The following is a 25702-nucleotide window of genomic DNA, read 5'->3' on the forward strand; positions in this document are numbered from 1 at the left end:
CTCTGGTACTGTGTGTGAGTGTGGGATTCATTCTGTATCTGTCAGTCTCTGATACTGTGTGTGAGTGTGGGATTCATTCTGTACCTGTCAGTCTCTGATACTGTGTGTGAGTGTGGGATTCATTCTGCATCTGTCAGTCTCTGGTACTGTGTGTGAGTTTGGGATTCATTCTGTACCTGTCAGTCTCAGGTACAGTGTGTGAGTGTGGGATTCATTCTGCATCTGACAGTCTCTGATACTGCGTGTGAGTGTGGGATTCATTCTGTATCTGTCAGTCTCTGGTACTGTGTGTGAGTGTGGGATTCATTCTGCATCTGTCAGTCTCTGATACAGTGTGTGAGTGTGGGATTCTTTCTGTATCTGTCAGTCTCTGGTACTGTATGTGAGTGTGGGATTCATTCTGTATCTGTCAGTCTCTGGTACTGTGCGTGTCTGTGGGATTCATTCTGTTTCTGTCAGTCTCTGATACTGTGTGTGAGCGTGCAATTCATTCTGTATCTGTCAGTCTCTGATACTGTGTGTGAGTGTGGGATTCATTCTGTATCTGTCAGTCTCTGTTACTGTCTGTGAGTGTGGGATTCATTCTGCATCTGTCAGTCTCTGATACAGTGTGTGAGTGTGGGATTCATTCTGTATCTGTCAGTCTCTGGTACTGTATGTGAGTGTGGGATTCATTATGTATCTGTCAGTCTCTGGTACTGTGTGTTAGTGTGGGATTCATTCTGTATCTGTCAGTCTCTGATACTGTGTGTGAGTTTGGGATTCATTCTGTATCTGTCAGTCTCTGATACTGCATGTCAGAGTGGGATTCATTCTGTATCTGTCAGTCTCTGATAATGTGTTTGAGTGTGGGATTCATTCTGCATCTGTCAGCCTCTGGTCCTGTATGTGAGTGTGGGATTCATTCTGCATCTGTCAGTCTCTGCAACTGAATGTGAGTGTGGGATTCATTCTGTATCTGTCAGTCTCTGATACTGTGTGTGAGTGTGGGATTCAATCTGTATCTGTCAGTCTCTGATCATGTGTGTGAGTGTGGGATTCATTCTGTATCTGTCAGTCTCTAGTACTTTGTGTGAGTGTGGGATTTATTCTGCATCTGTCAGTCTCTGATACTGCATGTGAGTGTGGGATTCATTCTGTATCTGTCAGTCTCTGATACGGTATGTGAGTGTGGGATTCATTCTGTATCTGTCAGTCTCTGACACTGTGTGTGAGTGTGGGATTCATTCTGTATCTGTCAGTCTCTGACACTGTGTGTGAGTGTGGGATTCATTCTGTATCTGTCAGTCTCTGGTGCTGTGTGTGAGTGTGTGATTCATTCTGTATCTGTCAGTCTCTGTTACTGTCTGTGAGTGTGGGATTCATTCTGCATCTGTCAGTCTCTGATACAGTGTGTGAGTTTGGGATTCATTCTGTATCTGTCAGTCTCTGATACTGCATGTGAGAGTGGGATTCATTCTGCATCTGTCAGTCTCTGGTACTGTGTGTGAGTGTGGGATTCATTATGTATCTGTCAGTCTCTGATATTGTACGTGAGTGTGGGATTCATTCTGTATCTGTCAATCTCAGATACTGTGTGTGAGTTTGGGATTCCTTCTGTATCTGTCAGTCTCTGGTACTGTGTGTGAGTGTGGGATTCATTCTGTATCTGTCAGTCTCTGGTACTGTATGTGAGTGTGGGATTCATTCTGTATCTGTCAGTCTCTGATACTGTGTGTGAGTGTGGGATTCATTCTGTATCTGTCAGTCTCTGGTACTGTGTGCATGTGGGATTCATTTTTTTGTGTCAATCTCTGATACTGTGTGTGAGTGTGGGATTCATTCTGTATCTGTCAGTCTCTGATACTGTGTGCATGTGGGATTCATTTTTTTGTGTCAATCTCTGATACTGTGTGTGAGTGTGGGATTCATTCTGTATCTGTCAGTCTCTGGTACTGTGTGCATGTGGGATTCATTTTTTTGTGTCAATCTCTGATACTGTGTGTGAGTGTGCAATTCATTCTGCATCTGTCAGTCTCTGGCGCAGTGTGAAAGTTTGGGATTCATTCTGCATCTGTCAGTCTCTGATACTGTGTGCATGTGGGATTCATTCTGTATGTGTCAATCTCTGATACTGTGTGTGAGTGTGCAATTCATTCTGTGTCTGTCAGTCTCTGATATTGTACGTGAGTGTGGGATTCATTCTGCATCTGTCAATCTCAGATACTGGATGTGAGTGTGGGGTTCATTCTGCGTCTGTCAGTCTCTGGTACTGTGTGTGTGTGGGATTCATTCTGTATCTGTCAGTTTCTGATAATGTATGTGAGTGTGGGATTCATTCTGCATCTGTCAGTCTCTGATACTGTGTGTGAGTGTGGGATTCATTATGTATCTGTCAGTTTCTGATAATGTATGTGAGTGTGGGATTCATTCTGTTTCTGTCAGTCTCTGACATTGTCTGTGAGTGTGGGATTCATTCTGTGTCTGTCAGTCTCTGGTACTGTCTGTGAGTGTGGGATTCATTCTGCATCTGTCAGTCTCTGATACAGTGTGTGAGTGTGGGATTCATTCTGTGTCTGTCAGTCTCTGATACTGTGTGTGAGTGTGGGATTCATTCTGTATCTGTCAGTCTCTGATTCTGTATGTGAGTGTGGGATTCATTCTGTATCTGTCAGTCTCTGGTTCTGTGTGTGAGTGTGGGATTCATTCTGCATCTGTCAGTCTCTGGTATTGTGTGTGAGTGTGGGATTCATTCTGTATCTGTCAGTCTCTGGTATTGTGTGTGAGTTTGGGATTCATTCTGTATCTGTCAGTCTCTGATACTGTGTGTGAGTCTGGGATTCATTCTGCATCTGTCAGTCTCTGGTACTGTGTGTGAGTGTGGGATTCATTCTGTATCTGTCAGTCTCCAGTACTTTGTGTGAGTGTGGGATTCATTCTGCATCTGTCAGTCTCTGGTACTGTGTGTGAGTGTGGGATTCATTCTGTATCTGTCAGTCTCTGATACTGTATGTGAGTGTGGGATTCATTCTGTATCTGTCAGTCTCTGATACTCTGAGGGAGTGTGGGATTCATTCTGTATCTGACAGTCTCTGGTACTGTGTGTGAGTGTGGGGTTCTTTCTGCATCTTTCAGTCTCTGGCACTGTGTGTGAGTGTGGGATTCTTTCTGTATCTGTCAGTCTCTGATACTGTGTGTGAGTGTGGGATTCATTCTGTATCTATCAGTCTCTGGTACTGGACGTGAGTGTGCGATTCATTCAATATCTGTCAGTCTCTGGTACTGTGTGTGAGTGTGGGATTCATTCTGTATCTGTAAGTCTCTGAAACTGTATGTGAGTGTGGGATTCATTCAATATCTGTCAGTCTCTGGTACTGTGTGTGAGTGTGGGATTCATTCTGTATCTGTCAGTATCTGACAATGTATGTGAGTGTGGGATTCATTCTGCATCTGTCAGTCTCAGGTCCAGTGTGTGAGTGTGGGATTCATTCTGTATCGGTCAGTCTCTGACAATGTATGTGAGTGAGGGATTCATTCTGTATCTGTCAATATCAGGGACAGTGTGTGAGTGTGGGATTCATTCTGCATCTGACAGTCTCTGATACTGTGTGTGAGTGTGGGATTCATTCTGTATCTGTCAGCCTCTGGTACTGTATGTGAGTGTGGGATTCATTCTGTATCTGTCAGTCTCTGCAACTGTATGTGAGTGTGGGATTCATTCTGTATCTGTCAGTCTCTGATACTGTGTGTGAGTGTGGGATTCAATCTGTATCTGTCAGTCTCTGATCATGTGTGTGAGTGTGGGATTCATTCTGTATCTGTCAGTCTCTAGTACTTTGTGTGAGTGTGGGATTTATTCTGCATCTGTCAGTCTCTGATACTGCATGTGAGTGTGGGATTCATTCTGTATCTGTCAGTCTCTGATACGGTATGTGAGTGTGGGATTCATTCTGTATCTGTCAGTCTCTGACACTGTGTGTGAGTGTGGGATTCATTCTGTATCTGTCAGTCTCTGACACTGTGTGTGAGTGTGGGATTCATTCTGTATCTGTCAGTCTCTGGTGCTGTGTGTGAGTGTGGGATTCATTCTGTATCTGTCAGTCTCTGTTACTGTCTGTGAGTGTGGGATTCATTCTGCATCTGTCAGTCTCTGATACTGCATGTGAGAGTGGGATTCATTCTGCATCTGTCAGTCTCTGGTACTGTGTGTGAGTGTGGGATTCATTATGTATCTGTCAGTCTCTGATATTGTACGTGAGTGTGGGATTCATTCTGTATCTGTCAATCTCAGATACTGTGTGTGAGTTTGGGATTCCTTCTGTATCTGTCAGTCTCTGGTACTGTGTGTGAGTGTGGGATTCATTCTGTATCTGTCAGTCTCTGGTACTGTATGTGAGTGTGGGATTCATTCTGTATCTGTCAGTCTCTGATACTGTGTGTGAGTGTGGGATTCATTCTGTATCTGTCAGTCTCTGGTACTGTGTGCATGTGGGATTCATTTTTTTGTGTCAATCTCTGATACTGTGTGTGAGTGTGGGATTCATTCTGTATCTGTCAGTCTCTGATACTGTGTGCATGTGGGATTCATTTTTTTGTGTCAATCTCTGATACTGTGTGTGAGTGTGGGATTCATTCTGTATCTGTCAGTCTCTGGTACTGTGTGCATGTGGGATTCATTTTTTTGTGTCAATCTCTGATACTGTATGTGAGTGTGGGATTCATTCTGTATCTGTCAGTCTCTGGTACTGTGTGTGAGTGTGGGATTCATTCTGTATCTGTCAGTCTCTGGTACTGTGTGTGAGTGTGGGATTCATTCTGTATCTGTCAGTGTCTGATACTGTGTGTGAGTGTGGGATTCATTCTGTATCTGTCAGTCTCTGACACTGTATGTGAGTGTGGGATTCATTCTGTATCTGTCAGTCTCTGATAATGTGTGTGAGTGTGGGATTCATTCTGCATCTGTCAGTCTCTGATACTGCATGTGAGTGTGGGATTCATTCTATATCTGTCAGTCTCTGGTACTGTGTGTGAGTGTGGGATTCATTCAGTATCTGTTAGTCTCTGGTATTGTGCGTGAGTGTGGGATTCTTTCTTTTTCTGTCAGTCTCTGATACTGTGTGTGAGTGTGGGATTCTTACTGTATCTGTCAGTCTCTGATACTGTGTGTGAGTGTGGGATTCATTCTGTATCTGTCAGTCTCTGATACTGTATGTGAGTGTGGGATTCATTCTGTATCTGTCAGTCTCTGGTACTGTGTGTGAGTGTGGGATTTATTCTTTATCTGTCAGTCTCTGATACTGTATGTGAGTGTGGGACTCATTCTGTATCTGTCAGTCTCTGGTACTGTGTGTGAGTGAGGGATTCATTCTGCATCTGTCAGTCTCTGATACAGTGTATGAGTGTGCAATACATTCTGTATCTGTCAGTCTCTGGTACTGTATGTGAGTGTGGGATTCATTCTGTATCTGTCAGTCTCTGGTACTGTGTGTGAGTGTGGGATTCATTCTGTATCTGTCAGTCTCTGGTACTGTGTGTGAGTGTGGGATTCATTCTGTATCTGTCAGTATCTGATACTGTGTGTGAGTGTGGGATTCATTCTGTATCTGTCAGTCTCTGCAACTGTATGTGAGTGTGGGATTCATTCTGTGTCTGTCAATCTCTGATACTGTGTGTGAGTGTGGGATTCAATCTGTATCTGTCAGTCTCTGATAATGTGTGTGAGTGTGGGATTCATTCTGCATCTGTCAGTCTCTGATACTGCATGTGAGTGTGGGATTCATTCTATATCTGTCAGTCTCTGGTACTGTGTGTGAGTGTGGGATTCATTCAGTATCTGTTAGTCTCTGGTATTGTGCGTGAGTGTGGGATTCTTTCTTTATCTGTCAGTCTCTGATACTGTATGTGAGTGTGGGATTCATTCTGTATCTGTCAGTCTCTTGTACTGTGTGTGACTGTGGGATTCATTCTGTTTCTGTCAGTCTCTGATACTGTGTGTGAGAGTGCAATTCATTCTGTATCTGTCAGTCTCTGATACTGTGTGTGAGTGTGGGATTCATTCTGTATCTGTCAGTCTCTGGTACTGTGTGTGAGTGAGGGATTCATTCTGCATCTGTCAGTCTCTGATACAGTGTGTGAGTGTGGGATTCATTCTGTATCTGTCAGTCTCAGATAATGTGTTTGAGTGTGGGATTCATTCTGCATCTGTCAGTCTCTGGTTCTGTGTTTGAGTGTGGGATTCATTCTGTATCTGTCAGTCTCTGATACTGTGTGTGAGTGTGGGATTCTTACTGTATCTGTCAGTCTCTGATACTGTATGTGAGTGTGGGATTCATTCTGTATCTGTCAGTCTCTGACAATGTATGTGAGTGAGGGATTCATTCTGTATCTGTCAGTCTCAGGTACAGTGTGTGAGTGTGGGATTCATTCTGCATCTGACAGTCTCTGATACTGTGTGTGAGTGTGGGATTCATTCTGTATCTGTCAGTCTCTGATACTGTATGTGAGTGTGGGATTCATTCTGTGTCTGTCAGTCTCTGATACTCTGTGGGAGTGTGGGATTCATTCTGTATCTGACAGTCTCTGGTACTGTGTGTGAGTGTGGGTTTAATTCTGTATCTGTCAGTGTCTGATACTGTTTGTGAGTGTGGGATTCATTCTGTATCTGTCAGTCTCTGCTACTGTATGTGATGGTGGGATTCATTCTGCATCTGTCAGTCTCTGGTACTTTTTGTGAGTGTGGGATTCATTCTGTATCTGTCAGTCTCTGGTACTGTGTGTGAGTGTGGGATTCATTCTGTATCTGTCAGTCTCTGTAACTGTATGTGAGTGTGGGATTCATTCTGTGTCTGTCAGTCTCTGATACTGTGTGTGAGTGTGGGATTCAATCTGTATCTGTCAGTCTCTGATAATGTGTGTGAGTGTGGGATTCATTCTGCATCTGTCAGTCTCTGACACTGCATGTGAGTGTGGGATTCATTCTATATCTGTCAGTCTCTGGTACTGTGTGTGAGTGTGGGATTCATTCAGTATCTGTTAGTCTCTGGTATTGTGCGTGAGTGTGGGATTCTTTCTTTTTCTGTCAGTCTCTGATACTGTGTGTGAGTGTGGGATTCATTCTGTATCTGTCAGTCTCTGATACTGTATGTGAGTGTGGGATTCATTCTGTATCTGTCAGTCTCTGGTACTGTGTGTGAGTGTGGGATTTATTCTGTATCTGTCAGTCTCTGATACTGTATGTGAGTGTGGGACTCATTCTGTATCTGTCAGTCTCTGGTACTGTGTGTGAGTGAGGGATTCATTCTGCATCTGTCAGTCTCTGGTACTGTGTGTGAGTGTGGGATTCATTCTGTATCTGTCAGTCTCAGATAATGTGTTTGAGTGTTGGATTCTTTCTTTATCTGTCAGTCTCTGATACTGTGTGTGAGTGTGGGATTCTTACTGTATCTGTCAGTCTCTGATACTGTGTGTGAGTGTGGGATTCATTCTGCATCTGACAGTCTCTGTTACTGTGTGTGAGTGTGGGATTCATTCTGTATCTGTCAGTCTCTGATACAGTTTGTGAGTGTGGGATTATTTCTGTATCTGTCAGTCTCTGGTACTGTATGTGAGTGTGGGATTCATTCTGTATCTGTCAGTCTCTGGTACTGTGTGTGACTGTGGGATTCATTCTGTTTCTGTAAGTCTCTGATACTGTGTGTGAGAGTGCAATTCATTCTGTATCTGTCAGTCTCTGATACTGTGTGTGAGTGTGGGATTCATTCTGTATCTGTCAGTCTCTGGTACTGTGTGTGAGTGTGGGATTCATTCTGTATCTGTCAGTATCTGATACTGTGTGTGAGTGTGGGATTCATTCTGTATCTGTCAGTCTCTGCAACTGTATGTGAGTGTGGGATTCATTCTGTGTCTGTCAGTCTCTGATACTGTGTGTGAGTGTGGGATTCAATCTGTATCTGTCAGTCTCTGATAATGTGTGTGAGTGTGGGATTCATTCTGCATCTGTCAGTCTCTGATACTGCATGTGAGTGTGGGATTCATTCTATATCTGTCAGTCTCTGGTACTGTGTGTGAGTGTGGGATTCATTCAGTATCTGTTAGTCTCTGGTATTGTGCGTGAGTGTGGGATTCATTCTGTATCTGTCAGTCTCTGATACTGTGTGTGAGTGTGGGATTCTTTCTTTATCTGTCAGTCTCTGATACTGTGTGTGAGTGTGGGATTCTTACTGTATCTGTCAGTCTCTGATACTGTGTGTGAGTGTGGGATTCATTCTGCATCTGACAGTCTCTGTTACTGTGTGTGAGTGTGGGATTCATTCTGTATCTGTCAGTCTCTGGTACTGTGTGTGAGTGTGGGATTCATTCTGCATCTGTCAGTCTCTGATACAGTGTGTGAGTGTGGGATTATTTCTGTATCTGTCAGTCTCTGGTACTGTATGTGAGTGTGGGATTCATTCTGTATCTGTCAGTCTCTTGCACTGTGTGTGACTGTGGGATTCATTCTGTTTCTGTCAGTCTGTGATACTGTGTGTGAGAGTGCAATTCATTCTGTATCTGTCAGTCTCTGATACTGTGTGTGAGTGTGGGATTCATTCTGTATCTGTCAGTCTCTGGTACTGTGTGTGAGTGAGGGATTCATTCTGCATCTGTCAGTCTCTGATACAGTGTGTGAGTGTGGGATTCATTCTGTATCTGTCAGTCTCAGATAATGTGTTTGAGTGTGGGATTCATTCTGCATCTGTCAGTCTCTGGTTCTGTGTGTGAGTGTGGGATTCATTCTGCATCTGACAGTCTCTGATACTGTGTGTGAGTGTGGGATTCATTCTGTATCTGTCAGCCTCTGGTACTGTATGTGAGTGTGGGATTCATTCTGTATCTGTCAGTCTCTGATACTGTATGTGAGTGTGGGATTCATTCTGTGTCTGTCAGTCTCTGATACTCTGTGGGAGTGTGGGATTCATTCTGTATCTGACAGTCTCTGGTACTGTGTGTGAGTGTGGGTTTAATTCTGTTTCTGTCAGTATCTGATACTGTTTGTGAGTGTGGGATTCATTCTGTATCTGTCAGTCTCTGCTACTGTATGTGATGGTGGGATTCATTCTGCATCTGTCAGTCTCTGGTACTTTTTGTGAGTGTGGGATTCATTCTGTATCTGTCAGTCTCTGGTACTGTGTGTGAGTGTGGGATTCATTCTGTATCTGTCAGTCTCTGTAACTGTATGTGAGTGTGGGATTCATTCTGTGTCTGTCAGTCTCTGATACTGTGTGTGAGTGTGGGATTCAATCTGTATCTGTCAGTCTCTGATAATGTGTGTGAGTGTGGGATTCATTCTATATCTGTCAGTCTCTGGTACTGTGTGTGAGTGTGGGATTCATTCAGTATCTGTTAGTCTCTGGTATTGTGCGTGAGTGTGGGATTCTTTCTTTTTCTGTCAGTCTCTGATACTGTGTGTGAGTGTGGGATTCTTACTGTATCTGTCAGGCTCTGATACTGTGTGTGAGTGTGGGATTCATTCTGTATCTGTCAGTCTCTGATACTGTATGTGAGTGTGGGATTCATTCTGTATCTGTCAGTCTCTGGTACTGTGTGTGAGTGTGGGATTTATTCTGTATCTGTCAGTCTCTGATATTGTATGTGAGTGTGGGACTCATTCTGTATCTGTCAGTCTCTGGTACTGTGTGTGAGTGAGGGATTCATTCTGCATCTGTCAGTCTCTGATACAGTGTGTGAGTGTGGGATTCATTCTGCATCTGTCAGTCTCTGATACAGTGTGTGAGTGTGGGATTCATTCTGTATCTGTCAGTCTCAGATAATGTGTTTGAGTGTTGGATTCTTTCTTTATCTGTCAGTCTCTGATACTGTGTGTGAGTGTGGGATTCTTACTGTATCTGTCAGTCTCTGATACTGTGTGTGAGTGTGGGATTCATTCTGCATCTGACAGTCTCTGTTAATGTGTGTGAGTGTGGGATTCATTCTGTATCTGTCAGTCTCTGATACAGTTTGTGAGTGTGGGATTATTTCTGTATCTGTCAGTCTCTGGTACTGTATGTGAGTGTGGGATTCATTCTGTATCTGTCAGTCTCTGGTACTGTGTGTGACTGTGGGATTCATTCTGTTTCTGTCAGTCTCTGATACTGTGTGTGAGAGTGCAATTCATTCTGTATCTGTCAGTCTCTGATACTGTGTGTGAGTGTGGGATTCATTCTGTATCTGTCAGTCTCTGGTACTGTGTGTGAGTGAGGGATTTATTCTGCATCTGTCAGTCTCTGATACAGTGTGTGAGTGTGGGATTCATTCTGTATCTGTCAGTCTCAGATAATGTGTTTGAGTGTGGGATTCATTCTGCATCTGTCAGTCTCTGGTTCTGTGTACGAGTGTGGGATTCATTCTGCATCTGTCAGTCTCTGACAATGTATGTGAGTGAGGGATTCATTCTGTATCTGTCAGTCTCAGGTACAGTGTGTGAGTGTGGGATTCATTCTGCATCTGACAGTCTCTGATACTGTGTGTGAGTGTGGGATTCATTCTGTATCTGTCAGCCTCTGGTACTGTATGTGAGTGTGGGATTCATTCTGTATCTGTCAGTCTCTGATACTGTATGTGAGTGTGGGATTCATTCTGTGTCTGTCAGTCTCTGATACTCTGTGGGAGTGTGGGATTCATTCTGTATCTGACAGTCTCTGGTACTGTGTGTGAGTGTGGGGTTAATTCTGTATCTGTCAGTGTCTGATACTGTTTGTGAGTGTGGGATTCATTCTGTATCTGTCAGTCTCTGCTACTGTATGTGAGTGTGGGATTCATTCTGCATCTGTCAGTCTCTGATACTCTGTGTGAGTGTGCAATTCATTCTGTATCTGTCAGTCTCTGAAAATGTATGTGAGTGTGGGATTCATTCTGTATCTGTCAGTCTCTGGTGCTGTATGTGAGTGTGGGATTCATTCTGTATCTGTCAGTCTCTGGTACTGTGTGTGAGTGTGGGATTCATTCTGTATCTGTCAGTCTCTGGTACTGTGTGTGAGTGTGGGATTCATTCTGTATCTGTCAGTATCTGATACTGTGTGTGAGTGTGGGATTCATTCTGTATCTGTCAGTCTCTGTAACTGTATGTGAGTGTGGGATTCATTCTGTGTCTGTCAGTCTCTGGTACTGTGTGTGAGTGTGGGATTCATTCAGTATCTGTCAGTCTCTGATACTGTGTGTGAGTGTGGGATTCTTACTGTATCTGTCAGTCTCTGATACTGTGTGTGAGTGTGGGATTCATTCTGTATCTGTCAGTCTCTGATACTGTATGTGAGTGTGGGATTCATTCTGTATCTGTCAGTCTCTGGTACTGTGTGTGAGTGTGGGATTCATTCTGTATCTGTCAGTCTCTGATACTGTATGTGAGTGTGGGACTCATTCTGTATCTGTCAATCTCAGATACTGTATGTGAGTGTGCGATTCATTCTGTATCTGTCAGTCTCTGGTACTGTGTGTGAGTGTGGGATTCATTCTGTATCTGTCAGTCTCTGATACTGTATGTGAGTGTGGGACTCATTCTGCATCTGACAATCTCAGATACTGTATGTGAGTGTGCGATTCATTCTGTATCTGTCAGTCTCTGGTACTGTGTGTGAATGTGGGATTCATTCTGTATGTGTCAATCTCTGATACTGCAGGTGAGTGTGGGATTCATTCTGTACCTGTCAGTCTCTGATCCTGTGCGTGAGTGTGCAATTCATTCTGTGTCTGTCAGTCTCTGGCACAGTGTGAGAGTTTGGGATTCATTCAAGATCTGTCAGTCTCTGGTACTGTGCGTGAGTGTGGTATTCATTCTGTATCTGTCAGTCTCTGGTACTGTGTGTGAGTGTGGTATTCATTCTGTATCTGTCAGTATCTGATACTGTATGTGAGTGTGAGATTAATTCTGGATCTGTCAGTCTCTGGTACTGTGTGTGAGTGTGGGATTCATTCTGCATCTGTCAGTCTCTGATGCTGTGTGTGAGTGTGGTATTCATTGTGTATCTGTCAGTCTCTGGTACTGTGTGTGAGTGTGGGATTTATTCTGTATCTGTCAGTCTCTGGTACTGTATGTGAGTGTGAGATTAATTCTGGATCTGTCAGTCTCTGGTACTGTGTGTGAGCGTGCAATTCATTCTGTATCTGTCAGTCTCTGATACTGTGTGTGAGTGTGGGATTCATTCTGTATCTGTCAGTCTCTGGTACTGTGTGTGAGTGTGGGATTCATTCTGCATCTGTCAGTCTCTGATACAGTGTGTGAGTGTGGGATTCATTCTGTATCTGTCAGTCTCTGGTACTGTATGTGAGTGTGGGATTCATTCTGTATCTTTCAGTCTCTGATAATGTGTTTGAGTGTGGGATTCATTCTGTATCTGTCAGTCTCTGATACTGCATGTGAGAGTGGGATTCATTCTGTATCTGTCAGTCTCAGATAATGTGTTTGAGTGTGGGATTCATTCTGCATCTGTCAGTCTCTGGTTCTGTGTGTGAGTGTGGGATTCATTCAGTATCTGTTAGTCTCTGGTGCGTGAGTGTGGGATTCTTTCTTTATCTGTCAGTCTCTGATACTGTGTGTGAGTGTGGGATTCTTACTGTATCTGTCAGTCTCTGATACTGTGTGTGAGTGTGGGATTCTTACTGTATCTGTCAGTCTCTGATACTGTGTGTGAGTGTGGGATTCATTCTGTATCTGTCAGTCTCTGATACTGTATGTGAGTGTGGGACTCATTCTGTATCTGTCAATCTCAGATACTGTATGTGAGTGTGGGACTCATTCTGTATCTGTCGATCTCAGATACTGTGTGTGAGTGTGCGATTCATTCTGTATCTGTCAGTCTCTGGTACTGTGTGTGAATGTGGGATTCATTCTGTATGTGTCAATCTCTGATACTGCAGGTGAGTGTGGGATTCATTCTGTACCTGTCAGTCTCTGATCCTGTGCGTGAGTGTGCAATTCATTCTGTGTCTGTCAGTCTCTGGCACAGTGTGTGAGTTTGGGATTCATTCAAGATCTGTCAGTCTCTGGTGCTGTGCGTGAGTGTGGTATTCATTCTGTATCTGTCAGTCTCTGGTACTGTGTGTGAGTGTGGTATTCATTCTGTATCTGTCAGTATCTGATACTGTATGTGAGTGTGAGATTAATTCTGGATCTGTCAGTCTCTGGTACTGTGTGTGAGTGTGCGATTCATTCTGCATCTGTCAGTCTCTGATGCTGTGTGTGAGTGTGGTATTCATTCTGTATCTGTCAGTCTCTGGTACTGTGTGTGAGTGTGAGATTTATTCTGTATCTGTCAGTCTCTGGTACTGTGTGTGAGTGAGGGATTCATTCTGCATCTGTCAGTCTCTGATACAGTGTGTGAGTGTGGGATTCATTCTGTATCTGTCAGTCTCAGATAATGTGTTTGAGTGTGGGATTCATTCTGCATCTGTCAGTCTCTGGTTCTGCGTATGAGTGTGGGATTCATTCTGTGTCTGTCAGTCTCTGACAATGTATGTGAGTGAGGGATTCATTCTGTATCTGTCAGTCTCAGGTGCAGTGTGTGAGTGTGGGATTCATTCTGTATCTGTCAGTCTCTGGTACTGTGTGTGAGTGTGGGATTCATTCTGCATCTGTCAGTCTCTGATGCTGTGTGTGAGTGTGGTATTCATTCTGTATCTGTCAGTCTCTGGTACTGTGTGTGAGTGTGAGATTTATTCTGTATCTGTCAGTCTCTGGTACTGTGTGTGAGTGTGGGGTTAATTCTGTATCTGTCAGTGTCTGATACTGTTTGTGAGTGTGGGATTCATTCTGTATCTGTCAGTCTCTGCTACTGTATGTGAGTGTGGGATTCATTCTGCATCTGTCAGTCTCTGATACTCTGTGTGAGTGTGCAATTCATTCTGTATCTGTCAGTCTCTGAAAATGTATGTGAGTGTGGGATTCATTCTGTATCTGTCAGTCTCTGGGCCTGTATGTGAGTGTGGGATTCATTCTGTATCTGTCAGTCTCTGGTACTGTGTGTGAGTGTGGGATTCATTCTGTATCTGTCAGTCTCTGACAATGTATGTGAGTGAGGGATTCATTCTGTATCTGTCAGTCTCAGGTACAGTGTGTGAGTGTGGGATTCATTCTGCATCTGACAGTCTCTGATACTGTGTGTGAGTGTGGGATTCATTCTGTATCTGTCAGCCTCTGGTACTGTATGTGAGTGTGGGATTCATTCTGTATCTGTCAGTCTCTGATACTGTATGTGAGTGTGGGATTCATTCTGTGTCTGTCAGTCTCTGATACTCTGTGGGAGTGTGGGATTCATTCTGTATCTGACAGTCTCTGGTACTGTGTGTGAGTGTGGGGTTAATTCTGTATCTGTCAGTGTCTGATACTGTTTGTGAGTGTGGGATTCATTCTGTATCTGTCAGTCTCTGCTACTGTATGTGATTGTGGGATTCATTCTGCATCTGTCAGTCTCTGATACTCTATGTGAGTGTGCAATTCATTCTGTATCTGTCAGTCTCTGAAAATGTATGTGAGTGTGGGATTCATTCTGTATCTGTCAGTCTCTGGTACTGTATGTGAGTGTGGGATTCATTCTGTATCTGTCAGTCTCTGGTACTGTGTGTGAGTGTGGGATTCATTCTGTATCTGTCAGTCTCTGGTACTGTGTGTGAGTGTGGGATTCATTCTGTATCTGTCAGTGTCTGATACTGTGTGTGAGTGTGGGATTCATTCTGTATCTGTCAGTCTCTGTAACTGTATGTGAGTGTGGGATTCATCCTGTGTCTGTCAGTCTCTGATACTGTGTGTGAGTGTGGGATTCAATCTGTATCTGTCAGTCTCTGATAATGTGTGTGAGTGTGGGATTCATTCTGCATCTGTCAGTCTCTGATACTGTATGTGAGTGTGGGACTCATTCTGTATCTGTAAGTCTCTGGTACTGTGTGTGAGTGAGGAATTCATTCTGCATCTGTCAGTCTCTGATACAGTGTATGAGTGTGCAATTCATTCAGTATCTGTTAGTCTCTGGTATTGTGCGTGAGTGTGGGATTCTTTATTTTTCTGTCAGTCTCTGATACTGTGTGTGAGTGTGGGATTCTTACTGTATCTGTCAGTCTCTGATACTGTGTGTGAGTGTGGGATTCATTCTGTATCTGTCAGTCTCTGATACTGTATGTGAGTGTGGGATTCATTCTGTATCTGTCAGTCTCTGGTACTGTGTGTGAGTGTGGGATTTATTCTGTATCTGTCAGTCTCTGATACTGTATGTGAGTGTGGGACTCATTCTGTATCTGTAAGTCTCTGGTACTGTGTGTGAGTGAGGAATTCATTCTGCATCTGTCAGTCTCTGATACAGTGTATGAGTGTGAAATTCATTCTGTATCTCTCAGTATCTGAAAATGTATGTGAGTGTGGGATTCATTCTGTATCTGTCAGTCTCTGGTACTGTGTGTGAGTGTGGGATTCATTCTGTATCTGTCAGTCTCTGGTACTGTGTGTGAGTGTGGGATTCATTCTGTATCTGTCAGTATCTGATACTGTGTGTGAGTGTGGGATTCATTCTGTATCTGTCAGTCTCTGCAACTGGATGTGAGTGTGGGATTCATTCTGTGTCTGTCAGTCTCTGATACTGTGTGTGAGTGTGGGATTCAATCTGTATCTGTCAGTCTCTGATAATGTGTGTGAGTGTGGGATTCATTCTGCATCTGTCTGTCTCTGATACTGCATGTGAGTGTGGGATTCATTCTATATCTGTCAGTCTCTGGTACTGTGTGTGAGTGTGGGATTCATTCTGTATCTGTCAGTCTCTGATACTGTGTGTGAGTGTGGGATTCTTACTGTATCTGTCAGTCTCTGATACTGTGTGTGAGTGTGGGATTCATTCTGCATCTGACAGTCTCTGTTACTGTGTGTGAGTGTGGGATTCATTCTGTATCTGTCAGTCTCTGGTACTGTGTGTGAGTGTGGGATTCATTCTGCATCTGTCAGTCTCTGATACAGTGTGTGAGTGTGGGATTATTTCTGTATCTGTCAGTCTCTGGTACTGTATGTGAGTGTGGGATTCATTCTGTATCTGTCAGTCTCTGGTACTGTGTGTGACTGTGGGATTCATTCTGTTTCTGTCAGTCTCTGATACTGTGTGTGAGAGTGCAATTCATTCTGTATCTGTCAGTCTCTGATACTGTGTGTGAGTGTGGGATTCATTCTGTATCTGTCAGTCTCTGGGACTGTGTGTGAGTGAGGGATTCATTCTGCATCTGTCAGTCTCTGATACAGTATGTGAGTGTGGGATTCATTCTGTATCTGTCAGTCTCAGATAATGTGTTTGAGTGTGGGATTCATTCTGCATCTGTCAGTCTCTGGTTCTGTGTATGAGTGTGGGATTCATTCTGTATCTGTCAGTCTCTGACAATGTATGTGAGTGAGGGATTCATTCTGTATCTGTCAGTCTCAGGTACAGTGTGTGAGTGTGGGATTCATTCTGCATCTGACAGTCTCTGATACTGTGTGTGAGTGTGGGATTCATTCTGTATCTGTCAGCCTCTGGTACTGTATGTGAGTGTGGGATTCATTCTGTATCTGTCAGTCTCTGATACTGTATGTGAGTGTGGGATTCATTCTGTGCCTGTCAGTCTCTGATACTCTGTGGGAGTGTGGGATTCATTCTGTATCTGACAGTCTCTGGTACTGTGTGTGAGTGTGGGTTTAATTCTGTATCTGTCAGTGTCTGATACTGTTTGTGAGTGTGGGATTCATTCTGTATCTGTCAGTCTCTGGTACTGTGTGTGAGTGTGGGATTCATTCTGTATCTGTCAGTCTCTGTAACTGCATGTGAGTGTGGGATTCATTCTGTGTCTGTCAGTCTCTGATACTGTGTGTGAGTGTGGGATTCAATCTGTATCTGTCAGTCTCTGATAATGTGTGTGAGTGTGGGATTCATTCTGTATCTGTCAGTCTCAGGTACAGTGTGTGAGTGTGGGATTCATTCTGCATCTGTCAGTCTCTGACACTGCATGTGAGTGTGGGATTCATTCTATATCTGTCAGTCTCTGGTACTGTGTGTGAGTGTGGGATTCATTCAGTATCTGTTAGTCTCTGGTATTGTGCGTGAGTGTGGGATTCTTTCTTTTTCTGTCAGTCTCTGATACTGTGTGTGAGTGTGCGATTCTTACTGTATCTGTCAGTCTCTGATACTGTGTGTGAGTGTGGGATTCATTCTGTATCTGTCAGTCTCTGATACTGTATGTGAGTGTGGGATTCTTTCTTTATCTGTCAGTCTCTGATACTGTGTGTGAGTGTGGGATTCTTACTGTATCTGTCAGTCTCTGATACTGTGTGTGAGTGTGGGATTCATTCTGCATCTGACAGTCTCTGTTACTGTGTGTGAGTGTGGGATTCATTCTGTATCTGTCAGTCTCTGATACAGTTTGTGAGTGTGGGATTATTTCTGTATCTGTCAGTCTCTGGTACTGTATGTGAGTGTGGGATTCATTCTGTATCTGTCAGTCTCTGGTACTGTGTGTGACTGTGGGATTCATTCTGTTTCTGTCAGTCTCTGATACTGTGTGTGAGAGTGCAATTCATTCTGTATCTGTCAGTCTCTGATACTGTGTGTGAGTGTGGGATTCATTCTGTATCTGTCAGTCTCTGGTACTGTGTGTGAGTGAGGGATTCATTCTGCATCTGTCAGTCTCTGATACAGTGTGTGAGTGTGGGATTCATTCTGGATCTGTCAGTCTCAGATAATGTGTTTGAGTGTGGGATTCATTCTGCATCTGTCAGTCTCTGGTTCTGTGTACGAGTGTGGGATTCATTCTGCATCTGTCAGTCTCTGACAATGAATGTGAGTGAGGGATTCATTCTGTATCTGTCAGTCTCAGGTGCAGTGTGTGAGTGTGGGATTCATTCTGCATCTGACAGTCTCTGATACTGTGTGTGAGTGTGGGATTCATTCTGTATCTGTCAGCCTCTGGTACTGTATGTGAGTGTGGGATTCATTCTGTATCTGTCAGTCTCTGATACTGTATGTGAGTGTGGGATTCATTCTGTGTCTGTCAGTCTCTGATACTCTGTGGGAGTGTGGGATTCATTCTGTATCTGACAGTCTCTGGTACTGTGTGTGAGTGTGGGATTCATTCTGTATCTGTCAGTCTCTGATACTCTGTGGGAGTGTGGGATTCATTCTGTATCTGACAGTCTCTGGTACTGTGTGTGAGTGTGGGGTTAATTCTGTATCTGTCAGTGTCTGATACTGTTTGTGAGTGTGGGATTCATTCTGTATCTGTCAGTCTCTGCTACTGTATGTGAGTGTGGGATTCATTCTGCATCTGTCAGTCTCTGATACTCTGTGTGAGTGTGCAATTCATTCTGTATCTGTCAGTCTCTGAAAATGTATGTGAGTGTGGGATTCATTCTGTATCTGTCAGTCTCTGGGCCTGTATGTGAGTGTGGGATTCATTCTGTATCTGTCAGTCTCTGGTACTGTGTGTGAGTGTGGGATTCATTCTGTATCTGTCAGTCTCTGGTACTGTGCGTGAGTGTGGGATTCATTCTGTATCTGTCAGTATCTGATACTGTGTGTGAGTGTGGGATTCATTCTGTATCTGTCAGTCTCTGTAACTGTATGTGAGTGTGGGATTCATTCTGTGTCTGTCAGTCTCTGGTACTGTGTGTGAGTGTGGGATTCATTCAGTATTTGTCAGTCTCTGATGCTGTGTGTGAGTGTGGGATTCTTACTGTATCTGTCAGTCTCTGATACTGTGTGTGAGTGTGGGATTCATTCTGTATCTGTCAGTCTCTGATACTGTATGTGAGTGTGGGATTCATTCTGTATCTGTCAGTCTCTGGTACTGTGTGTTAGTGTGGGACTCGTTCTGTATCTGTCAATCTCAGATACTGTATGTGAGTGTGGGACTCATTCTGTATCTGTCAATCTCAGATACTGTATGTGAGTGTGCGATTCATTCTGTATCTGTCAGTCTCTGGTACTGTGTGTGAATGTGGGATTCATTCTGTATGTGTCAATCTCTGATACTGCAGGTGAGTGTGGGATTCATTCTGTACCTGTCAGTCTCTGATCCTGTGCGTGAGTGTGCAATTCATTCTGTGTCTGTCAGTCTCTGGCACAGTGTGAGAGTTTGGGATTCATTCAAGATCTGTCAGTCTCTGGTACTGTGCGTGAGTGTGGTATTCATTCTGTATCTGTCAGTCTCTGGTACTGTGTGTGAGTGTGGTATTCATTCTGTATCTGTCAGTATCTGATACTGTATGTGAGTGTGAGATTAATTCTGGATCTGTCAGTCTCTGGTACTGTGTGTGAGTGTGGGATTCATTCTGCATCTGTCAGTCTCTGATGCTGTGTGTGAGTGTGGTATTCATTCTGTATCTGTCAGTCTCTGGTACTGTGTGTGAGTGTGGGATTTATTCTGTATCTGTCAGTCTCTGGTACTGTATGTGAGTGTGAGATTAATTCTGGATCTGTCAGTCTCTGGTACTGTGTGTGAGCGTGCAATTCATTCTGTATCTGTCAGTCTCTGATACTGTGTGTGAGTGTGGGATTCATTCTGTATCTGTCAGTCTCTGGTACTGTGTGTGAGTGTGGGATTCATTCTGCATCTGTCAGTCTCTGATACAGTGTGTGAGTGTGGGATTCATTCTGTATCTGTCAGTCTCTGGTACTGTATGTGAGTGTGGGATTCATTCTGTATCTGTCAGTCTCTGGTACTGTGTGTTAGTGTGGGATTCATTCTGTATCTGTCAGTCTCTGATACTGTGTGTGAGTGTGGGATTCCTTCTGTATCTTTCAGTCTCTGATAATGTGTTTGAGTGTGGGATTCATTCTGTATCTGTCAGTCTCTGATACTGCATGTGAGAGTGGGATTCATTCTGTATCTGTCAGTCTCAGATAATGTGTTTGAGTGTGGGATTCATTCTGCATCTGTCAGCCTCTGGTTCTGTGTGTGAGTGTGGGATTCATTCAGTATCTGTTAGTCTCTGGTGCGTGAGTGTGGGATTCTTTCTTTATCTGTCAGTCTCTGATACTGTGTGTGAGTGTGGGATTCTTACTGTATCTGTCAGTCTCTGATACTGTGTGTGAGTGTGGGATTCATTCTGAATCTGTCAGTCTCTGATACTGTATGTGAGTGTGGGATTCATTCTGTATCTGTCAGTCTCTGGTACTGTGTGTGAGTGTGGGATTCATTCTGTATCTGTCAGTCTCTGATACTGTATGTGAGTGTGGGACTCATTCTGTATCTGTCAATCTCAGATACTGTATGTGAGTGTGGGACTCATTCTGTATCTGTCAATCTCAGATACTGTGTGTGAGTGTGCGATTCATTCTGTATCTGTCAGTCTCTGGTACTGTGTGTGAATGTGGGATTCATTCTGTATGTGTCAATCTCTGATACTGCAGGTGAGTGTGGGATTCATTCTGTACCTGTCAGTCTCTGATCCTGTGCGTGAGTGTGCAATTCATTCTGTGTCTGTCAGTCTCTGGTACAGTGTGTGAGTTTGGGATTCATTCAAGATCTGTCAGTCTCTGGTGCTGTGCGTGAGTGTGGTATTCATTCTGTATCTGTTAGTCTCTGGTACTGTGTGTGAGTGTGGTATTCATTCTGTATCTGTCAGTATCTGATACTGTATGTGAGTGTGAGATTAATTCTGGATCTGTCAGTCTCTGGTACTGTGTGTGAGTGTGGGATTCATTCTGCATCTGTCAGTCTCTGATGCTGTGTGTGAGTGTGGTATTCATTCTGTATCTGTCAGTCTCTGGTACTGTGTGTGAGTGTGGGATTTATTCTGTATCTGTCAGTCTCTGGTACTGTGTGTGAGTGAGGGATTCATTCTGCATCTGTCAGTCTCTGATACAGTGTGTGAGTGTGGGATTCATTCTGCATCTGTCAGTCTCAGATAATGTGTTTGAGTGTGGGATTCATTCTGCATCTGTCAGTCTCTGGTTCTGCGTATGAGTGTGGGATTCATTCTGTGTCTGTCAGTCTCTGACAATGTATGTGAGTGAGGGATTCATTCTGTATCTGTCAGTCTCAGGTACAGTGTGTGAGTGTGGGATTCATTCTGTATCTGTCAGCCTCTGGTACTGTATGTGAGTGTGGGATTCATTCTGTATCTGTCAGTCTCTGATACTGTATGTGAGTGTGGGATTCATTCTGTGTCTGTCAGTCTCTGATACTCTGTGGGAGTGTGGGATTCATTCTGTATCTGACAGTCTATGGTACTGTGTGTGAGTGTGGGGTTAATTCTGTATCTGTCAGTGTCTGATACTGTTTGTGAGTGTGGGATTCATTCTGTATCTGTCAGTCTCTGCTACTGTATGTGATTGTGGGATTCATTCTGCATCTGTCAGTCTCTGATACTCTATGTGAGTGTGCAATTCATTCTGTATCTGTCAGTCTCTGAAAATGTATGTGAGTGTGGGATTCATTCTGTATCTGTCAGTCTCTGGTACTGTATGTGAGTGTGGGATTCATTCTGTATCTGTCAGTCTCTGGTACTGTGTGTGAGTGTGGGATTCATTCTGCATCTGTCAGTCTCTGGTACTGTGTGTGAGTGTGGGATTCATTCTGTATCTGTCAGTGTCTGATACTGTGTGTGAGTGTGGGATTCATTCTGTATCTGTCAGTCTCTGTAACTGTATGTGAGTGTGGGATTCATCCTGTGTCTGTCAGTCTCTGATACTGTGTGTGAGTGTGGGATTCAATCTGTATCTGTCAGTCTCTGATAATGTGTGTGAGTGTGGGATTCATTCTGCATCTGTCAGTCTCTGATACTGCATGTGAGTGTGGGATTCATTCTATATCTGTCAGTCTCTGGTACTGTGTGTGAGTGTGGGATTCATTCAGTATCTGTTAGTCTCTGGTATTGTGCGTGAGTGTGGGATTCTTTCTTTTTCTGTCAGTCTCTGATACTGTGTGTGAGTGTGGGATTCTTACTGTATCTGTCAGTCTCTGATACTGTGTGTGAGTGTGGGATTCATTCTGTATCTGTCAGTCTCTGATACTGTATGTGAGTGTGGGATTCATTCTGTATCTGTCAGTCTCTGGTACTGTGTGTGAGTGTGGGATTTATTCTGTATCTGTCAGTCTCTGATACTGTATGTGAGTGTGGGACTCATTCTGTATCTGTAAGTCTCTGGTACTGTGTGTGAGTGAGGGATTCATTCTGCATCTGTCAGTCTCTGATACAGTGTATGAGTGTGCAATTCATTCTGTATCTGTCAGTCTCTGAAAATGTATGTGAGTGTGGGATTCATTCTGTATCTGTCAGTCTCTGGTACTGTAGGTGAGTGTGGGATTCATTCTGTATCTGTCAGTCTCTGGTACTGTGTGTGAGTGTGGGATTCATTCTGTATCTGTCAGTCTCTGGTACTGTGTGTGAGTGTGGGATTCATTCTGTATCTGTCAGTATCTGATACTGTGTGTGAGTGTGGGATTCATTCTGTATCTGTCAGTCTCTGCAACTGTATGTGAGTGTGGGATTCATTCTGTGTCTGTCAGTCTCTGATACTGTGTGTGAGTGTGGGATTCAATCTGTATCTGTCAGTCTCTGATAATGTGTGTGAGTGTGGGATTCATTCTGCATCTGTCAGTCTCTGATACTGCATGTGAGTGTGGGATTCATTCTATATCTGTCAGTCTCAGGTACAGTGTGTGAGTGTGGGATTCATTCTGTATCTGTCAGCCTCTGGTACTGTATGTGAGTGTGGGATTCATTCTGTATCTGTCAGTCTCTGATACTGTATGTGAGTGTGGGATTCATTCTGTATCTGACAGTCTATGGTACTGTGTGTGAGTGTGGGGTTAATTCTGTATCTGTCAGTGTCTGATACTGTTTGTGAGTGTGGGATTCATTCTGTATCTGTCAGTCTCTGCTACTGTATGTGATTGTGGGATTCATTCTGCATCTGTCAGTCTCTGATACTCTATGTGAGTGTGCAATTCATTCTGTATCTGTCAGTCTCTGAAAATGTATGTGAGTGTGGGATTCATTCTGTATCTGTCAGTCTCTGGTACTGTATGTGAGTGTGGGATTCATTCTGTATCTGTCAGTCTCTGGTACTGTGTGTGAGTGTGGGATTCATTCTGCATCTGTCAGTCTCTGGTACTGTGTGTGAGTGTGGGATTCATTCTGTATCTGTCAGTGTCTGATACTGTGTGTGAGTGTGGGATTCATTCTGTATCTGTCAGTCTCTGTAACTGTATGTGAGTGTGGGATTCATCCTGTGTCTGTCAGTCTCTGATACTGTGTGTGAGTGTGGGATTCAATCTGTATCTGTCAGTCTCTGATAATGTGTGTGAGTGTGGGATTCATTCTGCATCTGTCAGTCTCTGATACTGCATGTGAGTGTGGGATTCATTCTATATCTGTCAGTCTCTGGTACTGTGTGTGAGTGTGGGATTCATTCAGTATCTGTTAGTCTCTGGTATTGTGCGTGAGTGTGGGATTCTTTCTTTTTCTGTCAGTCTCTGATACTGTGTGTGAGTGTGGGATTCTTACTGTATCTGTCAGTCTCTGATACTGTGTGTGAGTGTGGGATTCATTCTGTATCTGTCAGTCTCTGATACTGTATGTGAGTGTGGGATTCATTCTGTATCTGTCAGTCTCTGGTACTGTGTGTGAGTGTGGGATTTATTCTGTATCTGTCAGTCTCTGATACTGTATGTGAGTGTGGGACTCATTCTGTATCTGTAAGTCTCTGGTACTGTGTGTGAGTGAGGGATTCATTCTGCATCTGTCAGTCTCTGATACAGTGTATGAGTGTGCAATTCATTCTGTATCTGTCAGTCTCTGAAAATGTATGTGAGTGTGGGATTCATTCTGTATCTGTCAGTCTCTGGTACTGTAGGTGAGTGTGGGATTCATTCTGTATCTGTCAGTCTCTGGTACTGTGTGTGAGTGTGGGATTCATTCTGTATCTGTCAGTCTCTGGTACTGTGTGTGAGTGTGGGATTCATTCTGTATCTGTCAGTATCTGATACTGTGTGTGAGTGTGGGATTCATTCTGTATCTGTCAGTCTCTGCAACTGTATGTGAGTGTGGGATTCATTCTGTGTCTGTCAGTCTCTGATACTGTGTGTGAGTGTGGGATTCAATCTGTATCTGTCAGTCTCTGATAATGTGTGTGAGTGTGGGATTCATTCTGCATCTGTCAGTCTCTGATACTGCATGTGAGTGTGGGATTCATTCTATATCTGTCAGTCTCTGGTACTGTGTGTGAGTGTGGGATTCATTCAGTATCTGTTAGTCTCTGGTATTGTGCGTGAGTGTGGGATTCTTTCTTTTTCTGTCAGTCTCTGATACTGTGTGTGAGTGTGGGATTCTTACTGTATCTGTCAGTCTCTGATACTGTGTGTGAGTGTGGGATTCATTCTGTATCTGTCAGTCTCTGATACTGTATGTGAGTGTGGGATTCATTCTGCATCTGTCAGTCTCTGATACAGTGTATGAGTGTGCAATTCATTCTGTATCTGTCAGTCTCTGAAAATGGATGTGAGTGTGGGATTCATTCTGTATCTGTCAGTCTCTGGTACTGTATGTGAGTGTGGGATTCATTCTGTATCTGTCAGTCTCTGGTACTGTGTGTGAGTGTGGGATTCATTCTGTATCTGTCAGTCTCTGGTACTGTGTGTGAGTGTGGGATTCATTCTGTATCTGTCAGTATCTGATACTGTGTGTGAGTGTGGGATTCATTCTGTATCTGTCAGTCTCTGCAACTGTATGTGAGTGTGGGATTCATTCTGTGTCTGTCAGTCTCTGATACTGTGTGTGAGTGTGGGATTCAATCTGTATCTGTCAGTCTCTGATAATGTGTGTGAGTGTGGGATTCATTCTGCATCGGTCAGTCTCTGGTACTGTGTGTGAGTGTGGGATTCATTCAGTATCTGTTAGTCTCTGGTATTGTGCGTGAGTGTGGGATTCTTTCTTTATCTGTCAGTCTCTGATACTGTGTGTGAGTGTGGGATTCTTACTGTATCTGTCAGTCTCTGATACTGTGTGTGAATGTGAGATTCATTCTGCATCTGACAGTCTCTGTTACTGTGTGTGAGTGTGGGATTCATTCTGTATCTGTCAGTCTCTGGTACTGTGTGTGAGTGTGGGATTCATTCTGCATCTGTCAGTCTCTGATACAGTGTGTGAGTGTGGGATTATTTCTGTATCTGTCAGTCTCTGGTACTGTATGTGAGTGTGGGATTCATTCTGTATCTGTCAGTCTCTGGTACTGTGTGTGACTGTGGGATTCATTCTGTTTCTGTCAGTCTCTGATACTGTGTGTGAGAGTGCAATTCATTCTGTATCTGTCAGTCTCTGATACTGTGTGTGAGTGTGGGATTCATTCTGTATCTGTCAGTCTCTGGTACTGTGTGTGAGTGAGGGATTCATTCTGCATCTGTCAGTCTCTGATACAGTATGTGAGTGTGGGATTCATTCTGTATCTGTCAGTCTCAGATAATGTGTTTGAGTGTGGGATTCATTCTGCATCTGTCAGTCTCTGGTTCTGTGTATGAGTGTGGGATTCATTCTGTATCTGTCAGTCTCTGACAATGTATGTGAGTGAGGGATTCATTCTGTATCTGTCAGTCTCAGGTACAGTGTGTGAGTGTGGGATTCATTCTGCATCTGACAGTCTCTGATACTGTGTGTGAGTGTGGGATTCATTCTGTATCTGTCAGCCTCTGGTACTGTATGTGAGTGTGGGATTCATTCTGTATCTGTCAGTCTCTGATACTGTATGTAAGT

At 43.7% G+C, this 25702-nt stretch overlaps 1 long non-coding RNA gene across 1 annotated transcript in view; it reads right to left on the minus strand.

Annotated features, from left to right (window-relative positions):
• LOC137307094 (uncharacterized) overlaps positions 1–25702 on the minus strand; it is an 80975-nt gene that overhangs the window by 18349 nt on the left and 36924 nt on the right. The window lies entirely within an intron of this gene.

This window comes from Heptranchias perlo, chromosome X (assembly GCF_035084215.1).
Source record: "Heptranchias perlo isolate sHepPer1 chromosome X, sHepPer1.hap1, whole genome shotgun sequence".
NCBI classification, from domain to species: Eukaryota; Metazoa; Chordata; class Chondrichthyes; order Hexanchiformes; family Hexanchidae; genus Heptranchias; species Heptranchias perlo.